Source organism: Emydura macquarii, unplaced genomic scaffold, assembly GCF_026122565.2.
Source record: "Emydura macquarii macquarii isolate MOO-44397 ecotype Brisbane River unplaced genomic scaffold, CSIRO-AGI_Emac_v2 contig_2729, whole genome shotgun sequence".
Lineage (NCBI taxonomy): Eukaryota > Metazoa > Chordata > Testudines > Chelidae > Emydura > Emydura macquarii.
In genome coordinates this window covers 1,445-24,502 of record NW_027132866.1, presented here as the reverse complement: position 1 = coordinate 24,502, position 23,058 = coordinate 1,445, and the positions used below count along the sequence as shown (strand labels likewise).

The 23,058-nt window shown below is 42.6% G+C and overlaps 1 pseudogene; it reads left to right on the top strand.

Moving 5' to 3' along the window:
* The first annotated feature begins 561 nt into the window (after nucleotides 1-561).
* LOC137165003 (butyrophilin subfamily 1 member A1-like) lies at nucleotides 562-21,204 on the top strand (annotated as a pseudogene).
* Nucleotides 21,205-23,058: the final 1,854 nt, after the last annotated feature.

Here is a 23,058-nt window from a genome sequence, read left to right as displayed (position 1 = left end):
TGACTTGGCCCAGGAGAGCAACGTGTCTGCACTGACCATCCGAACTGGGACTCAGCTAACGCTGCTTGATCCTTGTTAGACTCTGATCTGAGAACCGAGATGGGCTGGGCTTGCACCTTCACACCATACAGCGATACAGACACAGGCTTCACTGTAAACTCCAGTTTAGCAGGACAAAGGGTGCTTATTACTTAAGTAATGCAAGGGGAGTTTCCATTCGGAGCATGAGATGAAAAATGTAACGAACATTGTGACAGTGTTTAGCAGTTCTCGCCCCAGCCAGATCGGGGGCCTTGGAAAGCGGAGCCTGCTGCCATCAAACACCCTAGCAGGGCTTCTTGGAGAGAGGATCCTTCTCCACAAAGTGTAACGAGGATGTGACAGGAACTGATAGCCCCGCCTCTTTCCTGTTATTTTTCTACTTTCACTTCCTATCTCGGTGCAGGCGTTGAGGCAGACACATTTCTTACAGTGTCCGACAAAGAATAAAGACAAGAATTAATTCTGCAGCCTCGGAACTGACATAATCACTGAAAATGTAAACTCACTCGAGGAGAATGGATGAGGAGCTTAGAAAACCCAAGATCTTAAAACTGTTCCAAAGCTTATTTCCAGGATCAGGTAGGTGAGCTTCTGTTGCTGGAATGCCAGCTGCATCTGCATCGCTCTCTGCTATTCCCTAGTAGACATTTATTGCTGACCTGGGGTGAATTATAAACTGCAAAACATGACTTGGAGCGATGATGTTGCTTGCTCCTCTTCCCACACCCCGGGTCTGGTCCTTGCTCAGCCAATAGGAAGGCAGCATGTGGCAGAGCCAATAGCAGGACTGGGAACCTGCAGCACTTTTTAAAAGTTCCAGAGGGGGAGCCGGGTTAGTCTGTGCACAGCAACAGCAACAGAGTCTGTAGCACCTTAAAGACTAACAAATTTCTGCAGATATAAGGTGTAGGAAAGTGCATTCAGTTAGAGTAGCTGAGGCCTATTCACAACCATTGATTAGAAGGTGAGAATGTGTGAACAGTGACAATTACCTCCTGTAATGAGAGAACCATATGTCAAGTCCCTGTTCAGACCCAGTTTGATTGCGTCAAGTTTGCAGATCAGTTCCAGCTCTGCAGTTTCTCGCTGAAGTCTGTTTTTGAAGGTTTTTTGTAGAAGTATGGCAACTTTCAAGCTAGCTACAGAGTGTCCTGGGAGATTGAAGTGCTCTCCTACTGGTTTATGGATGTTACCATTTTTTATGTCTGATTTATGTCCATTTATTTTTTGCGTAGTGACAGTCCAGTTTGGCCAATGTACATGGCAGAGGGGCATTGCTGGCACATGCTGGCATATATTACATTAGTAGATGTGCAGATGAATGAGCTCCTGGTTGTGTGGCTGGTGTGGTGTCCTGTGATGGTGTCACTAGAGTCGATGTGTGGGCAGAGCTGGCAACGGGATTTGTTGCAGGGATAGGTTCCTGGGTTAGTGATCTTGTTGTAGGGTGTACGGTTGCTGGTGAGTATTTGCTTCAGGTTGGAGGGCTGTCTGTAAGCAAGGATAGGTCTGCCTCCCACGGCTTGAGGAAGTGAGGGATCATCTGCTAGGACAGGTTGTAGATCCCTAACGATGTGTTGGAGAGATTTTAGCTGTGGGCTGTAGGTGATGGCCAGTGGTGTTCTGTTGTTTCTTTGTTGGGTCTGTCCTGTACCTACCCAGAGGCCCACGAAAGCAGATGCCTGCAGAAATTTGTTAGTCTTTAAGGTACTACAAAACTCTCGTTGTTTTTACTTTTTAAAATGTTCACTCTGGAAGCAATCACTGACTCTGCTAGAGGGCAGCTCTCAGCCGCAGGCTCTGGCTTAGTCTGAAGCTGCTGCAGATTTCACCGTGATCTGCCCCCACCTTCACATGCTGACATGTTAGAAAGGCTGGAGCAAGCGCCTTGTGACACCGGTAGAGACAGGGCTGCTCAGGCGGGAGTGGGAGCTGCTGCTCCAGGGGATGATGATCCGCGCACACAGCCCCGCTTTGGAAGTTTAAGGACACAAGGGAACCGCGGGGACCCCAGCGCACAGGAGCTGGGCAGCCAACCCAACGGCAGGACTCCAGGGCAGGACCTGTCACACACACACACACCCCCGCCACTGGGCAGCCCAGAGTTATCTGCCCCTGTCCCACTCCCAACTGCACCACAGTGAGGGGGGAGTGGGGGAGAGTGGGAAACAAGACCGCAGACCCCCCTTCCCTCCGTGGGGCAATGCCGCTGCCACCGATGTGGGAGGGGGAGGCGCAAATGCAAGCATTGGCCCCCTGACCCACAGTGCACCAGTGCTGCAAAATGATCCTGTAATCCCAGGATAAATGGGTCTTACTCTGAGTACAAACTTTACTCTTGAGCTCTATATTCAAAATGCTACATGCTCTATTTTCTCCTTTCATTCTAATTTAACATCAACCTCTTTTAGTTATTGGATTTAACAATCTATTTCTTTCCTCTTATATTTTATTGAAGAAAACTGGACCTGATCCTGCTCTCAATGCATTCAAAGGGAGATTTGATATGAATGAATTCACGGTATGTTTCTGTTTTCAAAAGTAAGTTACAAACGCAGGCAAATCCAACTTTATGGGGGAGCATCTTACTCTGTCGTCCCTGCTATTTAATAGCTCTGATTATGGGATGGAATCTTTTTGCCTGTGATATGTTGAAAGAAAAAAATGGGTAAAAAAACCCCAAAAAGAATCGCTCATTCACACACACGCTCACATTCTTTCTCATTCCTTAATATTTTTCTCCATTGATGGAATTATTACCGACTCTGATTTGACTATTTTTTTAATGTGGATTTTGTAAGGATGGGACAAAATCAGACTCATAAAGGAAATACATTTTCAACTTTAATTGAATGGCTGATCTAACTCCATAATATGAAAGAGTTCACTTAACAATATATTTACTCCTTTTTTATTTAATGTCTCCTCTTTAATGTTTGACTAATGATTCAATGTGAAACAATCTTATGCTCACTATGAGAAGTCTTTTTTCTCCTCCTTCCTGTTGTCTAGATCAAGTTGCAGTGAAGATGAAGGTTCTCTCATTCAGCCACAGCTTCAGAGCCCGCTTCCCTCTCCCTGGTTTTATTATTTTCTTCCTTACCTTTTACGTTCACAGGATGGAATCAGGTAGGAATTCGCACTGTGTCTGCTGTTTCCAAGAGCATTGTTTCTCATTGACCGGTCTGTGGACCGGACTGATCCCTGAGATCTCCCTGACACAGTTTAGGAAGGCTCCAAGCCAGACCCTGGTATCAAAAAGTTTGAGAAACACTGTCTTAGAGGATTTATTTAGGTCCATGAAGTGTCTTAGCAACATGCTTAACTCAAAGTCAATGGAACTACACACAGTGTGTAAACTTAACCACACAGCAATATCAATACCTTCATTATTAATTTTTGCTTTGACTGTGTTGCTCCTGGGTTATATTATTTCTTCCTGGGACAGTGTACACAAGTTTCTTCACACAAGTATTTTTAAAAGATAGTCAAGGATGTCCAAAGAATTGGATGAACATTTATTGAAGAGTTTAATAATAATAATTAACAATAAAAAAAATCAATAAATTAAGTTAGTGGGTTTCAGATGTAAAAAAGAACAGAGCCCTATTTGAGACTCACATGTTCTCAAAAATCTAAGAACCAGAATATATTGATGTCCTGTGATTTTTTTATTCAGCCTGTTACCTAATACATATAGGTTAGGTGTAGTATACACCATATTATTAGGTATTATGTGCACAATAGTCCAATAGTATGCATTATATATATATATATTTGTTAACAGAATGTATTATGCTCTTCCCACAATTCTGTTGATCAATCTCAAATATCCCACAAAACGTTGCAAAGCTGAAGTTAGCGTTCACAATAGAAAAAAGGAAACTTACCAAAGCCAAGACACATGGATGGTGTGTCCTAGCACTGGCTGAGATGTACCTCTACCCACCTGGTTTGGAATGTGGTAACAAAACAGAGATAAGGAAGGTATAGAACAACATGTTAAGGAACTGGTGGTTTGGATCATAGGTGATGGATAAAGTGCTTTTTCACTTGTAAACTGCCATGATATAAATATAAGTGGTTTTGGGGGTGTATTTTTGAAACACACCTTCTGTATAAGGTGAGCATGCTGCAAGACAAGAATTGCTTCCTGGATGGAGGCTAGGTATATCCCCTTTTTGTAGTGAACTGTTTTGCCTTTGGGCAATAATTTTGGCTAAGTTTGGATATTTGGTCTCTTGATCATGTGAAGTATTGAGCCATAATAGTCTAACAATTTGCTAGAGAATAGGGCTCTGTCTCAGGAAAACCTTGGTGAAAAAACACCAGATATGGCCCACCAACCCTACCCTTAGTCCTGGTGATGCCCAACAAATTTCAGAGTAATTCCAGGAAGCATGTCAATTTGAGAGCACTTAGAAAAACAGGCCCTTGAATAATAAGCGTGTCTCAACTACACACAGAGAACGTCCATTCCCAGTTCTCTGCCTCAGTTTCTCTGATGCGTGACTGTTCCATGGACAGAACGCACCCCTCTTCAGCTTCCCAATCCATTTCAGCACCGTGTGCCTGTGCCATGATATAACCCAACTCTACTCAGCTCCCCATTCTGTCAAGCTTGCCTGTTATCAGCTCCATGCCCCCTCTCAGACCTGTGTGCTGGGCCATACACTGAGGCTGAGTGTTCTTATAATGGAGCCCCACTCCCACTGCACACTCCCACTGCTCTCCCTGAAACATTGAGGCTGAAATTTTCCATGCCGGGTGTCTGCCTCAGCCTGAACTTTTTGGAAAGTTTGTATGAAATGGAACTGTTGGATTTCTCCTTCTTATTGAATTTTCACATTCCTCTGAGCTTATTTTATTTTTTTCCTGGTTCATCTTCCAGCCCAATTCACAGTGATTGGACCCCGAGAACCTGTCACTGCCACCCAGGGTCAGGACACTGTGTTGCCCTGTCAACTGTCCCCCAGGATGAGTGCGGCAAACATGGAGGTGAGATGGTTCCGGTCTCAGTTTTTATCCTTTGTGCACCTGTATCGTGATGGGAAGGATCAAGATGAAGGGCAGATGCCAGAGTATCGGCAAAGGACAGAGCTTTTGAAAGCTGGACTCACAGATGGAAATGTTCCCTTGAGGATTCTCAATATCAGACCCTCTGATGAAGATCAATACCATTGTTTTGTTCAAGACGATGCATTTTACGACGAAACCATATTGGAATTGTGGGTAGCAGGTCAGTGGCTTATGTCTGTTTTATCTTTGCGTGGTCTGCAGGCTTTATTCTTTCCTATTACAACAACTATGACTCCCTGCTTGTGAAATATTTTACAATAACAGAGTGTATATAAATTTCAGCAAAAAGCCACTTTTGTGTTAGAGAAAGTATGCTGAAAATTTTCCTGACAAGTTATTAAAAACATTTTCAGGATGGCCAAGGCACTTTCTTTCTGAACCTTGATTGACATCAAAAGGAGTCTTTAGTTAAGGGGGAAAGGAAATGTGGGCAAATATGGCCTTCCAGTTGCTCTGCAGTCATTTCTAGGATGTCTGGCTAAGGTGGGATTGCCAGACTTTTATGGCCTTATTGTTTCACTAGCGGTTGTTACTTAGGGGTGCAGTTAAAATCAAATGCAGCTTTCTTATTTCCTGAGACTGTATAATGGTAATGGGGGTGGTGGGGAGTTATGTATTTACCATTCTTAGACAAGACGGATCTTTTTCCCTTGCTGCTTTAACACTATAACCATGAAGCCAATTAGATTTTTTTTACAATGAATATATATATCCTATACACTTACTATCATATTTTCCAAAAGTTCATATCCCATTCGGGTGTCTAAATGAAGGGGTCATATCTCCAAAGGTGTTGAGCACTCAGTTGCTTCTGTGTTGAGAGGACAATATTTCCCACTGACTCAGTGCTATTATTTTAAATATTTCTTCACATTTTTGTGTGTCCATAAGCATTGGGATTTCAGAGATTTCAGTATCCATTTAACCGTCAACTGGCTACCCACATGTCCCTCCTCCCTTACGTTTTATAAATTAACTCATGGAATTAACACCTTTATGTATTTCCCCTTAGGACTAGGCTCTGCTCCTCTCATCTCTGTTGAGGGTCACCAGGATGGAGGGATCCGGGTGGTTTGTCGATCAGCTGGTTGGTACCCAGAGCCTGAGGTGCTGTGGAAAGATCTCAATGGGCGACATATACCATCACTCTCTGAAACAATATCCCGAGGGGATAACAACCTGTTTGACACAGAAACTGCTATCGTTATAAAAGAACAGTCAAACCAAAACTTGTCATGTTGCATCAGAAACACCGTTCTCAATCAAGACAAGGAATCGGCAGTTTATGTAGCAGGTGAGTTACCATTCAAATCTCACCCTGAACTCACCATCGCTAGAAATAAAACATGACACAGGAAGAAAAGAATTGAAACATCTGTTCTGGGTATTTCATAATCCACATACAAACAAATAAGATGGGAGGCTGGTATCTTTACAAGGTCACAGTTTAGGCAACCTGATTTCCTTAATTATGAATATTTAATTCTGTGTATTAAGACTATGAACGTTTTAGATTTTATGTAAATTTAATATTAAGCCTGACTTTCCTGATATTCTAGTGCATGTACACACACACACACACACACACACACACACACACACACACACACAACACTTCCACCATTTTTAATAAGAAACTTTCACTCAATGCACTGACATAAGATGTTCCTGCAACCTTATATTCATATTAATGATTTATTTAAATATGGTAAATTTTGTACTGTGGCTTGTTAGTGATCTTGTCACTGCACCAACTCATTCTTCATTAATTGTTTTGAAAAATGTTCACTAAGTCATGTGATATTTTTCTACTGTCTTTCAATGGGACTTGTGCTCCTTAAATCACTCTGGTCCAGATCCACAGAGGGACTCAATTTACCCTGGTCTACACACAAAAGTTGCACTTATTAACTACTAAGTTAATCAGTGCCACTTACTTGGGTGAACATTCATACAGGGTTCAGAGTGTCCTATAAGTCTTATATTCAGTCAATTCCTTACCGACTTCAGCTAAATGGAGGCAGGGCACTATTAAGCTGATTTATTATTTAAGGTTTTGTGCAGTAATTTATATAATTTGGTGGAACCCACACAGAGGGTGGCCCCAGTTTCAATAAATTAGAGCCCTAACCATGTGCAGAGAAGGCCTTAGACACATTTGAAAAGTCCATTCTGGTTATATCCATCATGGAGTCATTAAACCATGATCTGAGGACTTCAATAACTGAGTCATAGGTTAGGGGTGTTAGGAGTGGGTCGGTGAGATGCTGTGACCTGTGCTGTGCTCGAGGCAGAATAGATGATCATATTGTTCCCTTTTGACCTTAAAGTCTATGAGTCTGTGACTGAATCACTGTGAACACAAGACCAGCAAATGAAAATTAGTTTGCTGCACCAATATATTTAGGAATTGTGATTATGATTTTTCAAAATTTTGGAGGGTAATAGCAGATTTTTCAAAAATATTCTAATTAATCTGACAATTTTTGAATGTTGCTGAACACTAAGGGACAATTTCTTTGCTGATGTAACTCTGTTGAAGTCAATGGGATATTATGAGCAGATAATTAGGCCCTGAAGTCTACAGCCCCCTGAATAGCAATGAATCAAACCAGGCCTGGTTTTTTCAAGGATGAATCAATGTTAAAGTTTTTTGGTTGGAGCCATTTTTAAGATCAGTTTCTGGTTTTTGTGTAGTACACACGTGGCCATTCTTTCACTCTTGTCTCGCACAAATCCTGCTGGGCACTACTTATGTATTTGTATGAAATAAAAACATTTGCTCTTAGTCATCGCTTCCAAACTAAGGAAAATCCTGGGTGTTTTGTTTTTCAGATCCCTTTTTCCCAAGGGTGAATCCCTGGATGGTGACTCTGAGTGTGATCCTGATGGTTTTGTTTGGTTTCATTGGCCTCACTGTTTATCTCTTTAAAACGAAAGGTAACTAGCGGGGGAGAAATATACTGGACACAAAGATTTTATTCTAATAAATGAATAAGGGCAATTTAGGAATAGAACATGAAATAAATGTGTAACCAGCTGATCTTCTCCTAACTGAAGAAGAATATATTTGTATTTATTAATAGAGCGTGGCGGCAGAGATGGGTGAGAGAGAGAATAGAAAGTGAACCAGACAATTGGATCATAGTAGACACAACTGTGTTCAGCTCAGTCCTCCATCACCCCTCTTTCCCAGTTCCCAGGGGGTTACAGCTGTCTGTTTCTGGTCCCACTTGAGACAAGGTTCTGCAAAACCTAGGCTCCCTATGTGTACTTCAAATTTCTTTTTTGCTAATGAAGTGTAGTGCACCTTGACATTACAATGATGGGCCCTATAGAAACAGCCTTTGGTAAATCAGTAAATGAACACATTTGTTCTTCATTCGGGGGAAAAAGGTCGTATAAACTTTTACATGACTCAGACATCCCTGTCCATGCTTCTGTTCACTTAATCCATAAAGAATATCTGCCCAATTTCCAAATAAATGGGACATGTCCCTCTATGCTCCTAATTAATTTTGTTACTGTAGCATGTAGTGTTCTAACTCTCATGAAACACAAGATGAGAATAATTTGTTTATTTCTGTATTTTTCAAGGGAAACTCACTGACGAAATTGGTAAGTTTCAATTTTCCTTTCCACAAATACAAGTTTTGATGCTAGTTACACATTTGTATATAGGCTTGGTTGTTTCTTTGATTTATTTTTATTTTTGTGTGTGTGTTGGGGTGGGCAGGAGGAAGAGGTTGGTGTGTGTGTGATAGACTGAATCTTTTAGGGTCTGTTTGGGTGTTTCCAAAGACCCTTTCCCCTAAAGTCCTTCTAATTAGGGAATGAGCCCAGCATAGGCTCATGTCTCAGGGTTGTCCCTGAAGATTGTGCTGAGGGAGTCTGGACAGCTGGACCCCAGGACAGTGTTTGTTTTCAACCACTCCCTGCTGCAGTCAGCTTGGAGCTGGTCGGAAGGGCCCTTTTGAGTAGCAAACATTCACAAGTTGTCTTCCTACCAGCGGCTCTGTTGCCAGAATCGCCTACCTCTGAGTTCTAGCAGCCTTCCTCCTGGCTGCCACCCCCTTCCTGTGACAAACTCTCCCTTTCAAGATCATGTCCTCCAATTGGAGCAGGCCCTGCAGCAATGCCTAGTTAATACCACTTGAGCCCAGAGGAGTTTTCGTCTTTTCCTGTCTGTGTTGGGGGGGTGGCCCCTTGACAGAGTCCGGTTTTATAAAATTTGGAGTAAGTCTAAATTAGATAAACTTCACATCACAATGTTATTTGGGGTGTAGGAAGAAGCAATAGAAAAGAAGATGAATAGAAATAATCACTCTCCCTGAACTTTTGTATTGATGATAAAGAGAAAAAACACATAAGGGAAGAAAAACTCATAAACCTTTATATGTATTTCTGTTTATTCTCTAGGGAAACGAGATCTAGAAATTGGTAAGTGTCATTGTCCTTCCTCTGATAAGAAATTTTTGTACCAAATTGGATCCTCACGAGGGAGTGTAATTTGAGTCGTCGCTGGGTTATGTGACCTAGTGGTTAGTACACTTAGTGCCCCCCCTCCCAGTGGGCAGGTCGTACCATCCAGGTCCTCTTTTAATCAGAGGAGCAGGGAGTCGCGCAGTGGTAGGGGAGCCCAGCCTGCCCACTCCACCTGGCTCTGACCCAAGAGGAGGGTCAACAATGTCTGATCCCCAAAGTAGTCCTCTGCGTCACTTCCTCCCTCTGCTGTTCTCCTCCAGCTTCCAGTCCAAGATAAGGTGAAAAGAAAAAGAAAAGGCAATCAAACCATCAGCCCCAGCAAGGCTAAGTGTACAGTCCCTTGGGGAGAGTTCTCTGGCAGCCTTGTTGGAAGGCTTCTCTGGACACAGTCAGAAGACAGGATTCTGGGTTTGATGGATCAATGGTCTGACCCAATATGGCCATTCTTATGTTCTTGTCAGGACCCTTCAGAGTAGGTCTGTCCTCCTTCCCAGCCTCTCCCCTGGGAGCTGGATTACTCCCTTTTCACCCCTTTCTCCAGTTGGAGAATGATCTGCAGGGCTGGAGGGTCAGGGATACCTGGGTGCAGTACCATCCTTTCACCCATCAGGCCAAGGATAGATTTGTATATGACCCCCGCCACACACTCTTCCCCTCAGACTTTGGGCTGTGGTGTCCTTGGGCCAGTTCGTGTCCCCTCCATCCTGTGATAAGAAGTCAGCATATTTGTTTCCTGTACCTGAATGATGTGCCACCTGAAAGCTAACTGGCTGCATTGAGAGATACCGCTGCATATTACCCGGGTTATGGTGTATAATTGAGTTCAGCCAGTGGAGTGGGGCATGGTCAGTTACTAGATGGAAGGGGTGTCCCCAGAGATAATTACTTAGGGCATCAAAGGCTCATTTCACCTCCAGGGCCTCCTTCCTGTCGATCAATTAGGCTTCCTCCTGTGGGAACAACTTCCTGCTGAAGTAGAGAACAGGGTGTTCTCCTCCTCCAAATTTTGAGTCTGATATGAGACACATCTCTTTGGAGAATAAAGGAGTTTTAGAAGTCTGATTGGAATTCTCCTGGCTGCTGGGTCAATGGGTCTTTTAGTGCCCTAAATGAGTTGTCACGGCTTTTAGTCCAATGGAACTTTTTGGGTGCAGTGTCTTTAGCCAGGTGTGTCAAAGGGTCAGCCATGGTGGTGAAATTTGGGATGAGTGGTGGACAGTATCCCGTTAATCCCAAAAACCGCCGGACTTTCTTCTTTGTGGAAGGGACAGGGCAGCTCACTAGGGATTGGCATTCTTCCAACAAAGTTTTCAGCTGCACTGTCTGCCCTTCCCCTGCACAGCATACTCTAGGTAAGTGACTTCTTGGTTGGCCAGATGACACGACTTGGTCATCTAACCTGCCTCTTCGAGAGCTCCTAATACCGCAGCAACATGGTTCGTATGCTTGGACCAGCTCTCACTGTAGATGATAATATAGTCAATGTAGGTAGCTGCGTAGGATGTATGTGGCCACTCTGTCCATCAGTGGCTGGAAAGTGGCAGTGGCCCCATAAAGTCCAAAGGGCATGGATTTAAACTGGTATACTCCATCACAGGGAGTTTGTTCAGTTGTTGTGGAGTTGTTTCTTTTTCTTTCCTTTTCTTTTTTTTTCATTATTAAACCTGTTTTTAATTTTTTGTTTACTTGTTTTTTATTATTATCATTCTTTCTTTCTGGGGCGTGTTTTTAAATGTAACGATATAAAATGTGGGGAAACACTAAACTGGATGAATTTCACACCAAAAGCTAATTTGGAAAATTAATAAGCAATAGAATCATAAAATCACAGAGTTTAAGACCAGAAGGGATGATCGGATCCTCTAGTCTGACCTCCTTAAGAGGAGATTGAACAGATATAATCTCTGAATCTTCATTGTCACATTGATGATAAAGAGAAATAAAACATAAGAAAATGGAAACCCCTAACAAAAAGATATATTCATTTCTCTCCAATTTTTAGAAAAACGAGATCAAGAAATAAGTAAGTGTCATTATCCTTCCCCTGACAACAAATTTTTTGTACCAATTTCGATCCCCATGTGGAAATTTGTTTAAATGTGGTGGAGGTGTTTGTATTTAAATTGAACTTTTAAAATAGTTGCAATATGAAACCTTTTTTTGTTTCTTTTCTTGCTTTATTATTATTAATATTATTCTGGTGGAGTGTGGGGGTTTGTTTTTTAATGTAACTGTATAAAATGTGGGGATAGGCAAAACTGGTTGCATTTCAGTTCACAACAAAAACTAATTTGAAAAATTAATATGAAATAGAGTCATTGAGTCACAGAGTTTAAGATCAGACAGGATGACTGGATCCTCTAGACTGACCTCCTTAAGAGGAGATTGAATAGAAATAATCTCTCAATCTTTACTATTTTATTGATGATAAAGAGAAATAAAACATTTATCAATACTTATCAAAAATATGTATTTATTTCTCTTTAAATTTTAGACAAAGGAGCTCAAGAAATAAGTAAGTGGCATTATCCTTCCTCTGACAAGATACTTTTTGTACCAATTTGTATCCTCATGTGGTAGTTTGTTCAATTGTGGTGGAGGTGTTTGTTTTAAAATTGAACATTTAAAATATTTGCAATATGAAAACTTTCATTGTTGGTTTTCTCACTTTACTAGTAGTAGTAGTAGTATTTTGGCAGATTGAGGGGGTTCCTTTTTTATTGTACCTTTATAAAATGTGGTGAAAGAGGAAACTGTAAGAATTTCAGTTCACAACAAAAACTTATTTGAAAAATTGTTAAACAATAGAGGTAGAGTTTGACTAGAAGGGATGACCAGATCCTCTAGTTTAATCTTTTTAAGAGGAGATTGAATAGAAATAATCTCTCAGTGTTTACTGTCGTACTGCTGATAAAAAGAAATAAAATATAAGAAAAGGGAAATACCTGGTGACCCATCTGTGCCTAGGGTAGCCACCTGAAAATTCCATGGTTAGGGTAGGCTGCAAAAAGAGAGCAGATTCTCCCAGACTGGCAGGTGACACTGCAGTTAGATTCCCCAACCAGTTATTAACAGTGCTTCTGATCCCCCAAACTGATTAGCGTGAAGCTACAACAGGAAACACACAGCCCCCTTTATTGCATTTCACTCTCTGGCCCCCAATTAGCAACTAGGTTCAGTAAAGAGAGAAGTTATTAAAACTCTATTCCCTTTACCAAAAATGTTCTCCTGACCCACAAAGGGTCAGGCAAGTTTCCAAATCAATATAAAATTTGATCTTACCCAAAATACCAGGCTGCCAGCCAATCCTTCAGTAACTAACACTAAAGGTTTATTTAAAAAGGAAAGAAATAATGAGATGTTAAATGGCCAAAGCAATCAGATACATAAAAATGACTTAAAAGTCCATATATATTAAATTCTGAGTAGAACTGTGGAATTACAGGCGCGTACAGTCCCTCTGCTATACCTCCAGTACCTGGATATGTCTCAGTCCTTTGTTTCACAGCTTCAGTTGTAGATGAGTTGATCCAGAGGTAGGAAGCAGGAATGAAGCCAAGATGGGGATGGTGCAGCTCCCTTTTTTGTCCCTTTGCCATGCAGATTGTCCCAAACACAGCCACACAGCACATGGATTCAGAGTCCCTGTCCATAGGCACGTTCTTACATATCCTGGTGACTCATAAAGTGTAGCCCCTGGGTTCTTTCACTGAGCTCATTGAACCTGTGAGTTCCCATGAAAAAGGCTTAGTGCTGCTGCCATCCTGTCTGGGGTGTCACCCAGAAACCCAGCACAAGTTTGAAATACAAATATACCAGACATCTTTAGAACTCATAATACAAAACTGACACATACATAGAAACGTGCTTATCAATCTCAGCGAATCATGACTTTTCCATTGGTACCTGACATGGCATATCTTGTACGAATTATTGTAATTTAGCAACATTGATATCAATAATATTATAAATGATCACCCCCCTAGACATCATCACACACTTAACAAACAATATGTGTATTTCTGTTTAATTTTTAGGCAAACGAGATATAGAAATTGGTAAGTGTCATTAACCTTCCTCTGAAAAGAAATTTTCGTACCAAATCCTCATGTGGGAGCTTTTTTAATTATTGTAGAGTTGTTCGTTTTTAATTTTAACTTTTAGAATTTTGTTGCAATATTAAACCTCTTTTTATTGTTTGCTTCCTTGCTTCTATTTATTGTTCCTTTTTTAGGGGAGTATTATTGAAACTTTATAAAATGTGGGGAAAGACTAACCTGGATAAATTTCCCATCAAAAGCTAATTTGAGAAATTGATAAGCAATAGTGGCATAGAGTCACTGAGTTTAAGAAAAGATGGAACCACTGGATCCTCTAATCCGGCATTTTGAGGACAAGTTTGATATCTCTCAGCTTTCACTGTCGTACTGATGATAAAGAGAAATAAATCATAAGAAAAGGAAAACGTCTAACAGAAATATAATAATTTTTATGCAAACGAGATATAGAAATTGTTAAGTGTCATTATCCTTCCTCTAACAGGAAATACTTTGTATAAAATTGGATCCTGAGGGGGGAATTTGCTTCATTGTTGTGGAGTTGTTTCATTTTTCTTTTCTTTTTTTCTTTTTTTGAGCAGTGGGGGTTGTTTATTTAATGTAATTTTATAAAATTTGGGAAAAGAATAAACTGGATGAATCTGACACCAAAAGGTACTTTGAAAAATTGATTATTTTAATTCACAGAGTTTAATTGCTGAAGGGAGGACTGAGTCTCTAGTCTGACCTCCTGAAGAGGAGGTTTAAAAAAAATAATCTCTCAGCCTTAATGTCACATTGAAGATAAAATGAAATAAAGGGAAACTTCTAACAAAAAATTTTTTTTTCTTTCTTTCTTTCTTTAATGGGACACATAATGCAGAAAATGGTAAGTGATTCTCTGCCCTCTGATGAGAAAAATTTTACATAATGTTGTGATACCTCATATGGGTGATTTGTTTCTTAATTTTTTGGAGTTGTTTTGTTTTTAGAGTAACTTTTTCAAAGAAATTAGGGAAAGACAAACCTGAGGACTTTCAAACCAAAATGTAGTATGGACTGTTTTAATGAACAAAAAATGAGTTTTGTATTGCAGTGATCTCTCTGAGTGTCAGGGTTGAACAAAAGTAAGCTTGCATCTTTACCTTAATACAGACAACTTGGTACAAAAGAACTTTAGCTTGTAAAAGAAGAAAGTTATATCTGAGGTTTGAAACATTGTGGATGAGCCCTACAAAAAGTGCCACCGCAGAAACAGAGTTAATAAATGCTTCGTGTTTGCGCAAAGAGGAAAGAAATTCAAAGCTATTTTCCAGATTTCAAACTAAGCTTGTTTTGAGTCATTAGAGCCAAAATATAATTGATTGTCAAATCTTTCTGCCCGACTTCCATATAACTCAGACATGGTCCTCAACACCCCCGTGAATTTCAGTCCTTTACTGTGTATTAATGCAGAAGGAAACTCTCAATAATCATTCATATTTATTTCCATATTTTTAAAGGGAAACTTATGGCAGCATTTGGTAAGTCTCCTTTCCTCTCTTTCCACCACTACAACTTTCTACACAATTGTATCTTGATCAGGTGGGGGTTCTGGTTTGTTTGTGTGTGCACACGTCTTGATTTATTTCTTTAATGTGGGGTAAGGCTAATTTTCACACCAAAAGATAATTTGGAAAATGCAATAAACAATTATAAGATAGAGGTTTAAATCGAAATGAGCTCTCAGTCTTAACTTCAATACTGACAGTACTGAGAAATGAGACAGAAGAGATAAATGTCATATAAATAAAATGGGGATTTGAATAGAAATAATCACTCATTCTTTACCTTAACAATGACAACCTAATGTAATAAAAACATAATATATAAAACAAGGGGAAAATGAACCTTTTCACCTTTGCAGTAAGACATAAGTCTCTCTCAATAGATTTGTTTCTACTAACCAGAGAAACAGCAAATAGCCATATCATTTTATCTAAGTATACATATTTGTAATTTAACTTTTCTTCATAATTGTAAATCTTTTCTAATAATGATTAAGTCTCTGACCCTGTAAAGATTCATGAACTTAAAGTAACATAGAAAACTAGCTTTGCAAAATATTTTAAAAGCTCACAAAAGTTTTCAAATGCTTGAAAAAGACCTATTGGTTTGGTTGGGGATATTTTGAGTTTTTAAAAATTCTGATCAACAATGTTTGTTTATTAAAATTTAAAACTTTATACATTATTAAAAAGATATTTCACAGAATGTATTTGATTAAAAAAGCCCCATCATAAAATATTTCAAAAATCAAAAATGTTCATAATACTGACAATCTTTTGCCAACAAAACAAACAAAAAATCCACAAACCATATTTTTCTGAAAAAGGCCATTTTTTCCAAAAAAAAAAAAAAAAAAATATATATATATATATATATATATATATATATTTTTTTTCCTCTAGATTTCATATATTTTATGTGTCTGAGTAGATCCCTTTGAATTCAATGGAACTACTCATATACATAGACACATACAAATAGAGGGTTAGAAGGAACTTTGAGAAGTCATCGACTCCAGCCCCCTGCACTGAGGCAGAACCAAGTAAACTTAGACCATCCCTGACAGCTGTTTGTCCAACGTGTTCTCAAACACCTCCATTGCCAGGGATTAATTACCCTTATAGTAAGAAAGATTTTCCTAAAATCTAACCTAAATCACAGGAAACTGTGATCGTAAGTGTTAATAGTTACATAGGTAATGGGACTTCTTATAATAGAAAAGTCTTTCAAATGTGTAGTCACTAGAGGAATGTCTTCACTGTGGAGTTAGTCCTGGTAATTTGCACCCGGGTCTAAGCAACTGGGTTAGTGTTGCCCAGGTGTGAGTGTCCCCACTGCAAAGCCCTACCCAAGTCATGCCCGTGTTGCTTTGTCCACAATGTGCTGTTCACACCGGTGCGAGGGGCTAGGACTTCTAGGGGGATGTCCCATGGTACTTAGCACCACACTGCATTATGAATTCTTTCTCAGTGTATGGTGAGAGAACTTGTCTGTCCTTCCTGGGCTCTGTGCAGAAGTGATCTTAGCCCATCAACTCAGAATAGTAACCACTTCTGGCCTGGCAAACACCACACATCTGCCTGCAGCCCTGTTCCAGCCAGTGGCAAGGCATGGTTACAACTCAGAATGAGGAGTTGCTCCAGCTGTTGGAGTTAATACAACTCTCATTTCACAACCAGAAGGCAGATGTAGGGCATGAAACAAGGTGGAGGACATTTCAGAAGCAGCTTGTCACTCTGGGAAGGCGGTGGCATGACTTGCTCAGGAGATCATGCAGACATGAAGCTGTGAAGATAGCTAACATGGGTTTTAATAGCTGTGGATTCCTCCTTTGCTGACCGGTAGATCTAGAGCAGGAGAACGAGAACAGAACAATGGGAGCTACTTTGCCAAGCAGACCTGAGATGACCAGCAGTGGGTCCAGAACTTCTGCATGAGGAAGGCTGCATTTCTGATGCTGTGTGAAGAGCTTGTCCTGACCTTCAGCTCCAGGACCTTTTATTAGTGATGGTCTTAACATTATTTCAGGCTGTGCTAAAACTAGATGTTGTCAACTTGCTGGAAATTGTGGCAGCTGGACACAAGATCTGGAAGAGTGAGAGACATTGCAGGTGCTCTGCACTTTATACTGCCAAGGGCATTGCATGGGGCTTAATATCTAAGCTGCCTTCAGAAATCTTGTAATACTAGTTTCAGTGTGAGATCATAGACTGTAGGGCTGTCAGGGCCCTCAAGAGAGCATTTAGTTCAACTCCTTGATCTGAGGCAGGAGGAGCGGGCAAGAAAGGAGGAACAGGGAAAATGGATGTTTTTTTCTGACCTCACTTGAAACTTTGTTATCAAAGCTGACCATCTCCACCCCCAGCACATCACATCCCTATGTCAGTAATGAGATTGGTTATAAACATTGTTAATATTCCCCATAACAATAACAAATCTGGCAGCTTTCATCTTACCCAGCTGCTGCAATGCTGGCCCCTCTTCTGCATCCTTCCTGTCCATTCTCCCATCTGCTCCCCGAAGAGGTCCTGGGACTCAGGCTTCAGGTCATTCTGGCTATGCTACAAAGCATGTAGCATTTGCTCTTGCTCCTCTGGTCCCGCTTTGCCTGATCAACCACCAGCACCATCCGTAGCCCAAAGCTATCCAGAGGGAAAGGGGGCTCTTTGCTTGGGGCAGTGCCAGGCGCCTGGTCCAGCTCCTTGTAGAAAGGGCACATTCCCAGTGAGTGTCAGACTGGGGGATGTGATCCTTGCTTTTATGTAGCCCGGAGGGATTTGATCATCTCCCTACACTGTGATTCCCTCTGGTAAATTCTCTTCTTTCCCAGCTTCTTGGAGATATCCTCCTGCAACAGCTGATTTTGATTCCATCCCTGTGCAAATCATGGGTATTACTGACCTCACATAAGAAGTCCACCAGGATCTTCATATTTGTACCTGACCGGCTGGCAGCATGCTGGGAGGATGCTCTCCCAGATGGCATGGGTGTAGAAGCACTCTGGAAGTGCAGTAGAATTGTAGCAGACCACATGTAATGGCCAATGTATAGACCACCAGGGTCTATACATTGGAAGGTGGCTTCTGGTACAGAAGATGGGCATAAGTAGTGACCAAGAAAATATGGCCCCAGAGGAACTGTGGGAAAGCACTGGAGGACTATCGGCATCTGAGATGATTATATTCCATCCACACTGCAAAGTACCCAGGTAACCAACCTGAATTAAAGTGGAACCTGGACTGTAGTCTATACCCAAAGTCTTGCCAGCCAGCCTGAGTTTAAAGGACCAGCAAACCTGAGTCAGAGTTTTTTGTGCTTGAGCAATAAACAGCTTAGGGGCAGCAGCCAGGTAAGATCCTGGGCTAACTCTGCAGTGAAGATACATTCTGGGAGAGAGAGACTCATGCAGGTCAGTGGAAGTTCTGATGATTTATATTGCAGGATACTTCTGGAAAACTTAACTATTTTTCCCTCATTGTAATAGTTTGTACAATATTGAATCATGAAATGCTTGTTGAGATCAGCTCTCATCTCTAATGATGTGCTTGGTTTTAGGGTGGAGAAGACACGTGGCACCTATAGAAGAAGGTAATTAACAATAGTATTTTATCAGTGTCTATATATCAGTTCCCATGAGACAATGTTCCTCTTTTTCCTTGAATATGGCAGTGGACGTGTTAGTTCATTCCCCAGCATCCTGCATTTCACAGCACATCATGAGGTGAGGCAGGGCTGTGATTGTGTCCTAGCACACCACTATGATCTATATCATATTGCAGCTACTCTTCCTGCCTCTCCACTGCCTACATGGGCTCTGCACCCGACAGAGATTTGTGAGAGCAGCTTCCACCCACTGTACTGAGCCAGTGGGAAATGCAGCTCCACAACCTCTAGCCCAGGGGGAGTTTGTTTTCTCTCCAGGTGCTGATGGCCTGTCTCCAATGCCACTCTGTTTCTTCCTTCATCTTCTCTATGGAGGAAGCCAGTAGCTCTGCAGTGACCTCATATAGACTTGGTGAGCAGGGAGTGTGTCTGTGGGTGATCCTTGCTCTAATCTTAAGCAGAGGGACAGAGCCTTGATCACAGACAGAGGCTCTCCTGGCTCCAATATACAGATCCAGGGAGCTCCTGTGACCAGGCTGCTAAACTAGGATGCAGCAGAATAAAACCAGTACAGACGGGCTCTGCAACCTGGGATCTTGTCTCTTTTCTCTTCTCTCCAACTACCATGATAACAGAATTCTCCTGTCCCTGTTAAAGAAGACATCACTTTAGTCTCCCATCACTAGCATGGCCCTCTCTTTCTTTCCACCAGCCACCTACTGCACAGCTCCCCCCACACATAGCTTCTTCCTCATTCAACTATGAGCCCTTCCCCTGTGTTAACCCCTCCCTCGTGCTAATGTACTTTTGTGTTGCAACTGCTGCTGAGCAGTGCAATTCTGGACATGTTCAATCCTGCTCCTGTTTGGCCCGTTGCTGTCCGAGGACTGACATTTCAGAGCAGGCAGGATACCAGTGAGAGGGAGGACCCAAACCAAAGTCCAGCTCAGGGGCAGCAGGGACACAGTGAGATTCAAGCTGGGGAGGAGGAGGGCAGCTCTGTCAGTGTTCACTGTGTTGTACAATCTGCCAGGGCCCCCAGAGTCTTTAGGCACCTCCATGGGGAGAGGTCGGGGCAGGGGGGAAAGATTCAAAGTCCCAGGCTTGGCCCAGCTGATTCTTTCACTCTGTGACTCACTATCTACCTAGCTGCATCTACACCAAGGGTTAGGTTAGCATAGCTGCAGCACTCAGGTGTGAACTTTTCATGCCCATGCACCATGTATTTATGTTGATCTAAATTTGGAGTGTAGAACAAGCCTTGAGCGAGCACCTTGCTCACCATTAAAGAACAACAGAGTCAGGAACCAAACCCAGGAGTAAAAACAACGAAAGTCCTGTAGCACCTTGAAGACTAACAAATTTCTGCAGGCATAAGCTTTCGTGGGCTGTAACCCACTTCATCAGATGCACGAAGTGGACATCACAGATAAGAGGTGTGTATATATACACCCAAGGGTAAGAAATATAACAATGGGGAGGGCAAGTGCTAACAAAGTCAGTTCAGTTAGGGTAGCTGAGGTCTATTCACAAGCATTGATTAGAAGGTGAGAAGGTGTGAACAGTGACAATTACTTCTTGTAATGAGAGAACCATTCCCAGTCCCTGTTCAGACCCAGTCTGATTGTGTCAAGTTTGCATATGAGTTTCCAGCCTCCTCTCAACTCCCCTATCTGCAGATTCAGTCTCTTTCCTCCATCTCTCTCTACTGATCCATTTCTGGGAGTGAAACAGGAGAATCACTCAGGTATCCAGGAGCTCACTGAGATCCAGGAGTGTCCCAGCCAGAACAGGGCTGTCGGGGAGTGTGAGAAATGATCCCAGCCTCCCCCAGGGCTGAGCTCTGCCCCTAACGCTCTGATTCTCTCTCCCTGCAGTGAATGTGACTCTTGATCCAGACACGGCTCATCCCCTGCTCATCCTGTCTGAGGATGGGAAGAGTGTGAGATGGGCAGACACACGGCAGGATCTACTGAACAAGCTTGAGAGATTTGACACTGAGCCCTGTGTGCTGGGCTGTGAGGGCTTCACCGTGGGGAGACATTGCTGGGAGGTGGAGGTGGGGGATGGAGAATGCTGGGCTGTGGGGGTGGCCAGAGAGTCTGTGAGGAGGAAGGGAGGGATCAACTTTAGTCCTGAGGAGTGGATCTGGGCTGTGGGTTGTTTGGGTGAGTTCTGGGCTTTCACCTCCCCTGAGACCCCTCTGCCCCTGCGCCGGGTCCCCAGCAGGATCCGGGTGTGTCTGGACTGTGACCGGGGGCAGGTGACATTTTTCGATGCTGGTGACCAGGCCCCGATCTTCACTTTCCCGCCGGCCTCTGTCCCTGGGGGGAGAATCCGCCCCTGGCTCTGCGTGTGGGCAGGATCCCAGCTCAGCCTGTGTCCCCGAGACACTGGGGACCCTCTCTAGCCTCACACACCCTAGTCTCTACAACCCTGGAGGACTCCCATCTACCCAGTCCCTTCATCTCTATGATCCCTGGAAGCAACTGTGTGTGTGTGTGTGTGTGTGTGTGTGTGTGTGTGTGTGTGTGTGTGTGTGTGTGTGTGTGTGTGTGTGTGTGTTCCCTCCCTGCAGCACCAGAGATGGGAGGGGAGGAGGGTGAAGAACCCCTGGAGCTGCAGGGGGAGCAGAGGGGCCCTGAGGGGCAGATGTGGGGCTGGGCAGGGGGCAGAATTAACAGCCGGGCTGGGGACAGGCAGACGTGGGGGTGGCCGGACCCAGCATTAATTAATGAGGGTTTGGGAGAAGCTGGAAGCTCCGCAGCAGCAGGGAGGGTTTGTACAATCTGTGGGGTTAGATCTCACTGGGGCTCCCAGCCAGAGCTCCTGCCGCAGGGCCACAGTCACCTTCCTCTGTCGCTGCAGGGCTGGCACCACAGTAATTGTCACACACACGCAGGGGATGGGCAGGGAGAGTTAAAAAATCACAGGATCACCCAGAATACAGTCTGTGTTGTTTTGAAACCTCATGTTTTGCAGGTTCAATTTCATGACTTTCAGTTCTGGCTCATGATTTTTAACCTCTGGGGTTGGCAACGCTGCAGAGCCCCTGGGGCCAGGGTGGGTTGAACCAGGGCAAATAGAGGAAACGAGGAAAAAATAAAGTAAAACAAAATTACCAGAGAATTCTGGAGAAAGGGTGCAAAATAGCTATGAAAACAATGGGAGGAAAACACTCTGAAGAGGGGAACCAGTCAGAGGCAGTTAGAGGGGAAGGGATAAACTCAGGTGACTGTGACCAGAGGAGAGTGGAAGAGACACAGAGAAATCAACAGGATGGGAAATGAGGGTTAGAAAAAGGGTGTGTAAAAATGAACAGTATGAACGAAAAAGGGCAGAGATTTATAAAAACATTCTGATGAGACTCTGACTCATAAATTGCCTTTGACTTTGTTGGTATTTTAGTGTCAGTAAATTTTTTTCCCCAAAATCTTCGAGTCTCTTTTCATTGTTGTAGGTATTGAAGCTGCTTCTCAGCTCCTTTTCACCATGTTGGGTATTTGGGGATTTAGGGTAAATAAAGCATCAAAGACAATTCTTGTTTGTTCTTTTTTAATTTTCCAGCTGTAATTATTGGGAGGCAGAGCTGTGGGATTTGCTTCTCTACTTGGTTGTGTTGCACCCAGCACCAGCAGGGACTATACCGGCCTCTGCCTATGATGAGAGATTGTGTTTTACTGTGATATGTTGCTATCCAGCCTGTGCTCTGTCTCTTGTGCTGTCTATAACCATGTAAATCAGGAATTCCTCAGCTGTGCTCTGTGGAGAGGTGGCTGAATATGTGGTGCTGACTCTCCTCTTTTTTCCCCAGAGACATTGAATTTATTGAAAGATATTTCATATCTTTTTAGCTGTGTTGTTCACATTTCTTCTGCCCATCAGGAATTGCTGTGGGTTCCAGGGAGATGTTCATGGGATGGAACTGGCTCCCAGAGACAGTCTCTGGGGGTTTGTCTACACTGGGATGTAGGTTTCTCTCTCTCCTTGTACACTCTGTGTGTAGACAAGGCAAGTGATGGTTTCAGCTCACTGTAATTGGTCACGAAGAATTCTGTGGGTTGGAGAGTGTTTGGTAGGAGGTTAAGGGTCACCTTGATTAGCTACACGGAGGTGAAAGCATCACTTGCCTCACCTCCAGTAGGACGGTATAATGAGCTCATGACCTCCTGTTTGCTTTTGCACTGAAAAAACATAAATGTGGTGGTGGAAGGATCCTAAATTTAAAATGCCCGGCTCTACCTTTTATTTACTTATCGCTGAG